The 10,670-nt window shown below is 44.1% G+C and overlaps 1 pseudogene; it reads right to left on the bottom strand.

Annotated features, from left to right (window-relative positions):
* Window positions 1-6,581: 6,581 nt before the first annotated feature.
* Window positions 6,582-7,055, bottom strand: LOC127200193 (40S ribosomal protein S10-like; annotated as a pseudogene).
* Window positions 7,056-10,670: the final 3,615 nt, after the last annotated feature.

Raw genomic sequence — 10,670 nt, forward strand, 5'->3', positions numbered from 1 at the left:
ATCTTGTGTTTTAGTTGACTCCAGATAGAAACAACTTGACAACCAAGATTAGCTATCACAATGACCAAACCCTCAGGACAGGACAGACTCTGGGAAAGGCCAGAAGCATATGTTCTGCCCAGCACAGTCCCTGAGAGACAACCAGGAATAGGACTTTAGAAAAGAGTCCTTACCAAGAAGAGACTTGATACCCTATGAGCATACACAGGGGGAGGAGGTCCCCCTCAGTCATAGTCATAGGGGAGGGGAGTAAGGGGAAAATGGGAGGGAGGGAGGAATGGGAGGATGCAAGGGATGGGATAACAATTGAGATGTAATATGAATAAATTAATAAAATATTTTTTAAAAAAGAAGTAGAGAGTCCTAGACCTTCCTAAGATTGGGGAAGACAGTGGACTTTTACAGGGAAATAAGGGGAACTGTTTTAGAGCACAGGCCCAGGGCATTTGTTGCCGGCCAGCGGTAAAAAACAGTGAGGCTCCCCACAAAGGGAACAGGCAGTGCTGGGTTCTCTACTAGAGCCCCTGCATGGGTTTGAATGTCAAGACCTGGATCCCAGGTGTAGCCCTGGTGTTCAAAAGCTATGTGACCTTGAAGAGTCCATTCCTGCGGTCAGGCCAGAGGACCCTCAAGGTCCTTAGGCGCACTGCTCTAGCCTCGCCTTCTTTGCCCCGCCTGGAGGAAAGGCACTGGGTTGGAGGAAGGGAATCTAGCATTTGTGCAGCGCCTATTATGTGTGATGTGCCATCAGAGTCCTTTCCAAATCATCAGCAATAGCGAAACAAACACAAGGAGCTCACTAGATGCTGGACCCAGAGCTCATGGGTTGCCACCTTATAACTGTGCCAACGTTATCATGAGAGCAGTTTTTCCAAACTTGGGGGGCGGGGAGCAATTCTTTATTCCATGCCGTCTCAGAGCTTCATTACAACTCTGTAAAAGTGCACAGGGGAAGCCGGGCGTGGTGGCACACGCCTTTAATCTCAGCACTCGGGAGGCAGAGGCAGGCGGATCGCTGTGAGTTCGAGGCCAGCCTGGTCCACAAAGCAAGTCCAGGACAGCCAGGGCTACACAGAGAGACCCTGTCTCAGAAAACCAAAAAAAAAGTGCACAGGGGGCTAGGCACGCAGTTGGGTGGGTGGAAGGGCATTTGCTCGTGGGCAAGTCCTCTCTGCTTGATCGCCAAGATCCAAGAAAACCAGTCAAGTCTGTCACCAAACTGAGGTGGGGTGGGGATGCCATGAAAGATGAAACGGGTCCCTTGGAGACCAAGGAGCAGCAGGGGAACGGTAAAACACAGGGAAGTTTCACACTACACAAAGGGGAAATCCCGAAAGCACAGAGAGCAAGCTGCTGGGAGGACAAGGGTGACAGGGACAGGGTTACACATCCCTCCACCTTCAAGCCAATACTATACATACTCCTAAAATTGTCCTATTGTGCAAAAAAAACCGTTTTCTTCACTTGATATGTTTCTTACTCTATTTTCTCATTCATAAAAACATGTATTGACTGTTGAGCTAAGGATTGTAGACTACCTCGGCCCCCTCAAGTGTGTAACCTTGTGGTGGGGTCTAACATGGGCATGTATCTGTTTATGAGGTAGGTCATCATCGTAGGCTACAGTTGAAACCAGTGTTACACTTGGTTGGGTTTTGGTGGTGGTAGTGATTGTGGTTTTTGTTTATTTGGTGTTTTGGTTTTTTTGTTTGTTTGTTTGTTTTTGTTGTTGTTGTTTTTGTAGAGAATGATGAGATCTGTTATAATTCAACATCTTTTTTAAAAAATGCTTTTGGAAATAAATGGCATTTTTGAGGGCCAGGCTTAAGCATCTTGCTTGAGGAATCTTTCAGAAGCATTGAGGCCCACCAAGCTCCCTTGCTTAACGTTTTCAAAGGCTTCTTCTGTCCATGTTCTCAAAAGTTTCATTGCCATGCTTATCTAGCCTATATCCTGCCCAGCTGTACCCGTTCCCCTCCAAGCTCTTGGGTTGGTGCAAGGAAAGCAACGCCTGACATAAGCAGGTGTGCAATAGATACTCACTGGGTAGACGGGTGGGTGGATGGATGATCTGAAAATCCAAACAAGAGCACAGAATGGAGGGAACTGCATTAAGAACACAGCATGAATAAAAATAACATCAAACAACCTCGGTGGAGTTTCTGGGAATTTGGTTTTACTATGCCAACCCCACTTAAGCTTTCTGAAAAGGAGACAGGTCCAACAATGAGGGAATTTTATTGCTGCCTGCATGTCAATAAGAAAAAGCATTTGCCAGCTGCTGGCTGACTCAGAGTTTCATAGTTTGTTTTCAACTTATCATCTATTTTTAAAACTGACTTGAGTTTCGCCTCTGGTTACTTACAATATGGTCCATCTCTTCCCATACCTCGGCATTCCTTCTTAAGTTCTTTTCTGCCACTTAGCCCCTAAAACAGTCCCAGTTCCAAGCATTCCATCCTGCTGTCTGTATAAACCATGAAAATACCTCAGAAGCTTCATTGCTTCACATCTCCAAGGTGACGTTCACAGCTGGAAGTAGAACAAAGCTCCTATGTGAGCCGAGATTGATGACTCTAGATTCAGAAAATGCTCCCTTAGTCATTTGTGCCCCTATGCCTGTCCTTTTCTTCTGTATATAATAAAATCAATTTTTGAGCTCATAAAATTACATATTTAACACATGGACCAAGTGTGGCACTAGATGTTTGAGAGGCAAGGTTGAATGAAATTCTAGCAAAAGAGAAATAAGTTAAAACCCCAATATCAGCACGAGAGACAGGTTTCTGCTTTCTCTAAGGAACTAGTATAAACTTTTTTTTTTTCAAGAGGGTTTCTCTGTGTAGCCTTGGCTGTCCTGGACTCACTTTGTATACCAGGCTGGCCTCAAACTCACAGGGATCCACCTGTCTTTGCCACCTAAGTGCTGGGATTAAAGGCATGCGCCACCATCATCTGGCTAAACTTTATTTTTATTTTAATTATGTGGTAGGGGGTTGGGTGCAAGTGTCCTTGGAGGGCAGAGATGTTAGATCCATGGAGCTAGTATTATAGGGGCTACCCACCAGCAGTTGAAACTGAATTTAGGTCCTCTGCAAAAGCAATATAGGCTCTTAATTGCTGAGCCATCTCTTCAGCTCTGTGTATAATGAATTAAATACTCTGTATATATTAATTAAGACAGATAATTATTGTGGCAGCTGTTTGCTTGCTTGCTTGCTTTTCATTTTTTGAGACAGGGTTTCTCTGTGTAGCCTTGGCTGTTCTAGACTCATTTTTTTAGACCAGGCTGGCCTCAAACTTACAATGATCTACCTGCCTCTGCCTCCCTGAATGCTGGCGTTACACCAGGCAGCAGCAATTGTTTTTTTGGTTTTGGTTTTTTTTTTTTTTTAAACCAGCCAGTTCCCCAGTGATTGACACAGAGAGACTATGGTTTATTATTAAGCTATAGGCACTATGCTGGGCACATTCTGAGCTATTCTAATTCTAATACCTGTAAACCCCACGTAAAAGCCATTTGCCAACCTGATGGCTTCCAGGCAGCTTCTGCTCCAACAGTCTGTTCTTGTGGAGCACTTCCCTTGACCTAGTCCATCCTGTCCAACCACCAGGCTCCTTCCTCCTTCCCGTCTCTCTCCTCTTGTTCCCAGCCTCTCTCCAGCTACACCCTCTCCTCCCTCCCTCCTCTTCCTGCCTTGTGGTCTCTAGAGGAAATCAGCCCAGGGACCTCAGCCCCACCCACCTCTCTTCTGCCCAGTCACAGGCTTCAGCATCTTTATTAACCAATCAGGGATAATTGAGGCGCATTCCTTTCATCACATAGATACAGGAGATGGTTCAACATACATAACAATGTCAGTAACAGGGCTGTAACCAGATGTCAGAGAAAAATTAACATCTGAAAACACAGTACACAAGACCCTCCTCCAACAGCCCTGTGTATAAAGTTCTTAAGAGACAAACATGAATCATACTTTTGTCCTTTTTTTCAGCAAAAAGAATCAAAATCACAGCTCAGAATAGAACACTAGGTATCATTCCCACTCATTCAATTATGAACAATATCCAATAAGTACAAAAAAAGGTAGGAGTACTAAATGGTAGATGCCCTGCCAGGGTTGGTGGCGCTCACCTTTAATCCTAGCAATTGGGAGACAGAGGCAGGCAGATTGCTGTGAGTTCGAGGCCAGCCTGGTCTACAAAGTCAGTCCAGGACAGCCAAGGCTATACAGAGAAACCATGTCTCAGATTATCACTGGGACAAAATTATGTGGGTGGGGAGTTCCTACTAAGTCTTTTGTTTTTGTTTTTGTTTTTGTTTTTGTTTTTCAGGACAGGGTTTCTCTGTGTAGCCTTGACTGTCCTGGACTCGCTTTGTAGACCAGGCTGGCCTCAAACTCACAGCGATCCACCTGCCTCTGCCTCCCAAGTGCTGGGATTAAAGGCGTGCATGCGCCACCAACGCCCGGCCCTACTAAGTCTTTCTAGATGTGTATTTTTTAAAGCAGGTAAAGAAAATGTGAGAATAGATGAGCAACAACAAAGGCGCAGAGGGAAACCCAGCTGGGCTTCTCCAGGGGGGATTACAAAATAGCTCAAGACTCACAGAGCACACAGACAGAAAGCGAGACAGGAAAGGACCCGAGTCATGTGGCCTTCTACCAGCTAAGGAGCAGGCCGTTATCTTGTACCAGTGTCATTACAGTGGCAGTGGCTAACACTCACTGAGAGCTTGCTGTGCTCCTGGGACCGGTCTAATGCTGACACAGCGTAGAGTTGCTGCAGAGCTTGTGAACTATGCTTATGGTTTTCTAAAGGCTGTGGAAGAGATGAGCTGTTGAAGGATTTTGAGTTAGAATAATGTATGTATGTGTGTGTGTATATGTATGTATGTATGTGTGTGCATGTATATGTGCATGTATGTATGTATATATTGAAGAGCCCTAGCTAATGTGACTCCATTTTGTCAGCAGGCACCATCTTGAGCCTGTCCTTAACCTCACTTTTTTTACTGGAAAATCATAAACTGTTCCAGGAAAAAAATCACCATAGGCCTGAGCCAAAGTACCTAATCCCCTAGATGTTACAGATAGATTGCTTAAGCATTTCATGGTCAGGCTTGACCAATCCCCTAGTGCCAACCCAACCTTGCTAAATGTCAACCAATCCCATAACTACCAAAGTAGAAACTCCCATTCCTTGCTGTAACCAAAACAAAAGCCCTGGCTAAGGATGGCTCGGATCTCTCGCTACTGATCCACTGATACTGTAAGGTTCAAGGGCCCTTGGGCTCAAGTTTAAATAAAGGCTCCTTGCTTTTGAATGTGGCTTCGGACTCCTGGTGGTCTTTGGGGATCTACAATCTGGGCATAACAGTATAAATTGGCAAGCCTCCTACCTCAGCCTCCCGAGTGTTACATTACAGGCATGCACCACCATATCCAACTTAAGATTTATATTTTTAAAACATATCTCTACATATACTGAATATTTACTGATCAGATAAGTTTGCCTTTGCTTCAGATTTACCAGCTCAATTGATATGAGCTGTTAATTACTGAAGCTGTAATGAACACCCATGTCCCTTATCTTTTTTGTACGTTTCAAGTTTTCTAACATAAACGTTTTCTTAAATCTCTGGGTGCAATGTTGAGAGCTGATGGAAGGGTGTGAAATAAGAAAAGATGCAATAGGGAACTGTTCATCTTGAGAGCAGAGGAGAATGGAGAAGGTGGCAATAGATTGGAGAGGGTATTTTATCCTTTTTTAAAGATGTATTTATTTATTATTATGTATACAGTGCTCTGCCTGCATGTACACCTACAGGCCAGATGAGGGCATCAGATCACATTACAGATGGTTGTGAGCCACCATGTGGTTGCTGGGAATTGAACTCAGGACCTCTGGAAGAGTAGCCGGTGCTTTTAACCGCTAAGCCATCTCTCTAGCCCAGAGAGGGTATTCTAAGAGGGTTAAAAACCTCAGTAACCAGGTGTGACAGGGAGAGAAAAATCTCAAGTTTAGAGTCAGTCTTACTACCTAGCTGAAGCAACTGGGGCAATAGAGCTTCTAACACAATAGGCATACAGAGAGTTTGAGAGAGGTGGGCAGGCAAAGAAATGTGTTTGGTGTGGGTATACACCATCAACGGTTGCTTTTTAGGTAAAGCACATTAAACGCAACTCCAGTACAAACATATATATGTTTATAAATTACACAGTTTGCAGTATGAGAACATTATGAAACCAACTACTTTAGCAGAGTACATAACCTCTACTGCTTCACCAGCTCATACTCAGGGTGTGCACGCCCTGCTGTAAGGACCACTCGCTGGTCTGTGTAGATGATGGCTATAGCACTGCATATGCAACTGCTGGAAACCTTCTCCTAACCGCCCCGTAAAATCTGAGTGCTGGTCTGGGCGTGGTGGCCCACGCCTTTAATCTCAGCACTTGGGAGGCAGAGGCAGGCAGATCGTTGTGAGTTCGAGGCCAGACTGGTCTCCAAAGTGAGCCTAGGACAGCCAAGGATACAGAGAAACCCTGTCTAAAAAAAAAAAAAAAAAAAAAAAATCAACTTCACTGTGGTGGCTGACCACGTCCACGTCCACGAGCAAAGCCGCCTCTAAACTGGAATTCCGTCGCTGAGCCAGCCCCGGCTTCGGCTCTCTTGCCAGCACCAGGAGGCACAGCACTCCTTCTGTAGGTGTCTCTATCTGCCTCCCCTCTTGTGAATCTTGCAGGTCGCTCATCTTCTGGACCCTTGGGCCAACGGCTGCGGTGCAGGGTGGCGGGCACGATCTCCGGAGGTAGGTGGAGGTAATCTCAGAGATACTGGATGCCCTTGTTCATAAGGTACCAATAGAAATGTCTCCAGGCAAACCGCTCCTTCACGTAGCCTCGAGACTGCATGACCTTCATTACGTGAAGGTTCGGCACATTCTTGCCTGCCAGCTCGGGGTGTTTGGGCATATAGATGTCTTTCTTGGCAACCATCATTCCTTCCTTAAAAAGTTCATAAGTGGCATTCCGGTTCTTCTTGGGCATCAACATCGCGGCGGCTGCGGGGGCCGAGGCCCAGAGCGCTACTCTTCTTACAGTGCTGAGAAGTACATGAAACCCAATCCATACATTGATGTCAGCTGGCACGGCTCCAACGAGTCTTCCCCCTGCACATTCCACCTTTTCCCTACATCTGCTCAGCGTCCATTTCTTCCAGTTTAGAGCAACAATGTTTCTGTTCGTTTGATGAAGATATGGAGGTGCATTTGAGTTGGTTTACAAGTAGCCTCAGAGTTCTTTGGAAGTATGTGCAAGCATTGATACTTGCCCCTGCCCCAAGCAGAAGCCACAAAGGGACAGAAATGTGAGCCATGGCCGCTGCAGCTCTTCCATTCCTTCTATCCAGCTTTTAGAGGCTTCATACCCTCATGTACCAAAAGCACATTCAACATTCACACTTATTTCTGGTAAGGTGCACAAGTTTCACCTGCAATTTCATGACTGGACATCTCTTATTTAAAAGACCAGTAATTCTGCATGACAAATCATCACTGGACAGCTAAAGATGGCTGCCCCCAGCAGGGACGGAGTGGCAGTCACGGTAGCACAGCAACTTCAAATAGAGACTAGTGGGAAGGAATTCCAATGTACATCTCCAATCTCTTTGGACAACTAACTTGGTTCTGGTGGTAAGGAAAAGCAATGAGAGCCCAACTCAAATTTCCTAACGTCCACTGAAGAAAAAAAAAAAAAAAACTGTTAAAGAAACAGGCTCAGTAGTATGCCTGTAAAGCAAAGAGTACCTCTGCCTTGGAGGTTAAAACAGTGATTAGAAAAATACTCCTAGTAGAGTATGAAAGTGATCTAGAGGTTTTAATGAAGTACAATTAAAATTTAAACTGTGCTTCCATAATTTTCTCAATAAAAATAAATTCCCATACATCTTAAAACTCTGGTACCTGAAAACCACACACAGAATAAGCACATATATAGTTTGGTGGGCCTGTTTAAGACAAACTATAATTTAACTAAAGCTAGGAACAAGGTGACAGCAAAAAACTATAAAAACGCCTTGCCTTCCAAAGTGCACAGAATCCACTGCTGCCCTCTGGTGACTGAAGAAAAAGATAACCCTCACAGGCTTCAAGAATTTGAAGTACTAAAGATAAAAAAAAATTTTTTTGAAGTATTGACAAGCATACTACGAAGTTCTTCCCTAAAAGTAGGAAGAAGGCTCACCACAACCAGATAACAAGTCTTCACAGAACACGTAATTCAGGATACTGCAATCCAGACAAGATGCTAGCAAGAAAGGCTGACTGCTTACCTAGCCTGCATGAGACAACTTAGCATTAGTCTCTAGAAAGGAACAGGAGAGATGGCTCAGCAGTTAAGAGCACTGGCTGCTCTTCCAGAGGACAAAGGTTCAAATCCCAGCACCCACATGGTGGCTCACAACTGTTTATAACTCCTGGTCTAGGGGATCTGACACTCTCACATAGACATACATGCAGTCAAAACAACAATTTAAATTATTAAAAAAGGAAAAAGCTGACTCCACAGCAGAATTAGGACTAAAACACATCTCAGCTGGATGCCAACCCCCATGGAATCATGTAACTGATTAAGGTTGCAAAATATTTGGCAAGAGTAAAAGCAACCAAAATAATATTAATTCAACATATAACAAGTCAAGTAGTGTTTCTGCTGGTGTTCATTTCTATTGGATAATACAACTTCCCTGAAGTTTTAGTCCCAAACACATGTGCACTTTGCTAAGTGTCACTGTCTCATTCCACGTAATGTTGCCCAAAATTCAGGCTCACAATCCATTCGGTAATTTTACTGTATATACAAATCTTTCTGCTCTTAACAGAAATGCAATGGCTTAATTGGGGGAAAACAAAAGCCTATTATTTTCCAGTATGAATCTTCGGATTGTACAACTTACAATGTTTTAAAAACTACATCGTACATCGCTGACTTATTTCATAAGGAAACCATTAATCAATTTGCATTTTCCTTATGGCTAAAGCTGTTGAGTATTTTGTAGATGTTTTTCAGGGATTTGGGTGTCACCTTTTGAAAACTCATTTAGGTTTTTTTTTTTTTTTTTTTTTTTTTTTTTTTGGTTTACAGGCATATGGCACTGTGCCTGGCTTTCCATGCTTTGTTTCTCGAGACAGGGTTTCTCTGTGTAGCCTTGGCTGTCCTGGACTCACTTTGTAGACCACACTGGCCTCAAATTCACAAAGAGCCACCTGCCTCTGCCTCTTGAGTGCTGGAATTAAAGGCATGCGCCACACCTGGCCTATTTTCCTAACATTCAGTTTTTGGGTTCTTTGTATATTCTAAATACTAACGCTGTCAGATAGCTAGCTAGAGCATTTTTCCCATTCTGTAGGCTGCTTTAGTTTCAAGAGGTCCATTCGCTGTTAGTCTTAACGCCTGCACTATTGGGTTACTGTTCAAAATCCTTTCCTTGACTGAGTCCGAATACATTCCCTAGAGTATTAGGTCTTACGTCCTTCATCTGGCTGGAGCTTGAGCACTAGTTGATCTTAATGCATGTACCATCAGTGGTCCTGTTCAAAGTCTTTTTGCCAATGAATTCAAATGTATTCTCTAGGGCAGTGATTCTCAGCTTTCCTAATGCTGTGACCCTTTAATCCACTTCCTTGTGTTATGATGACCTCAACCATAAAATTACTTTCCTTGCCACTTAACTGTAACTTTATTATGAATCATGATTTAAGTATCTGACATGCGTATCTGATATGCAAGCCCTGTGAAAGGGCTTTCTGACCCCAAAAAAGCCTGCAACCCACAGGCTGAGAACTACTGCTCCATTTTTTTTTTTTTTAATTGGTTTTTTGAGACAGGGTCTCTTGTAATCCTGGCTGTCCTGGACTTGTCCTCAAACTCAGATCTGCCTGCTGGGATTAAAGGCATGTGAACCACGTCCGGCTTGTCTTACATTGAAGCTCTTGATTCATCTGGAGTTGAATTTTAATGCAGTGTTCTATGTGCAGCTTTCCATCTTGACCTTCACCATTAAGAGGCTCTCTTCTGCCATGTGTACTATGTTGTAAGTGCATTGCATGCTAAGTGAACTTCGCATTAAACTGACTCCTAATGACTGATCATTATACCTGTAGACTGATGCTCCAACCCACATCAGAAGCTTCCATGTGTTGTAGATGGCACTTTACAAGAACCCATAACTAGTCAAGGTTCAGACAAGTGAATGCAGAATGCTCTCTCAACAGAAATATATACCAGATATACATATTCCTTCCAGGGCTTAAGGGATGTTGCAGAAGACAGAACAGAGTGGAGAAGCACTGAATGAGTACAAAGAAGCCGTATGTATCCTTGGACACAGGGGACCCCCGGGGACACCCCCCCCCCCCCGTATTATGAACTCAGCAGTTCTGAGTATGGACAACACCTGTAAAAGCTCAAGCCAAATCAAATGGCAACATGGAGAGGAGGTGGGCACCAAGCTCCACTCCTAGAGGAGCCTGGAAGAGTGTGTTTTACTACAAGTGTAGGCCCTGGTCAGGACAACATGGGCAGCACAGATGGGACATGATGGGCTGTTTTATAGAGAAGGAAGAAAAGCTGACAAGGCTGGGTAGGTAAGGAAGAGGGTGGGTCTGGGTG

Source organism: Acomys russatus, chromosome 16, assembly GCF_903995435.1.
Source record: "Acomys russatus chromosome 16, mAcoRus1.1, whole genome shotgun sequence".
NCBI lineage: Eukaryota > Metazoa > Chordata > Mammalia > Rodentia > Muridae > Acomys > Acomys russatus.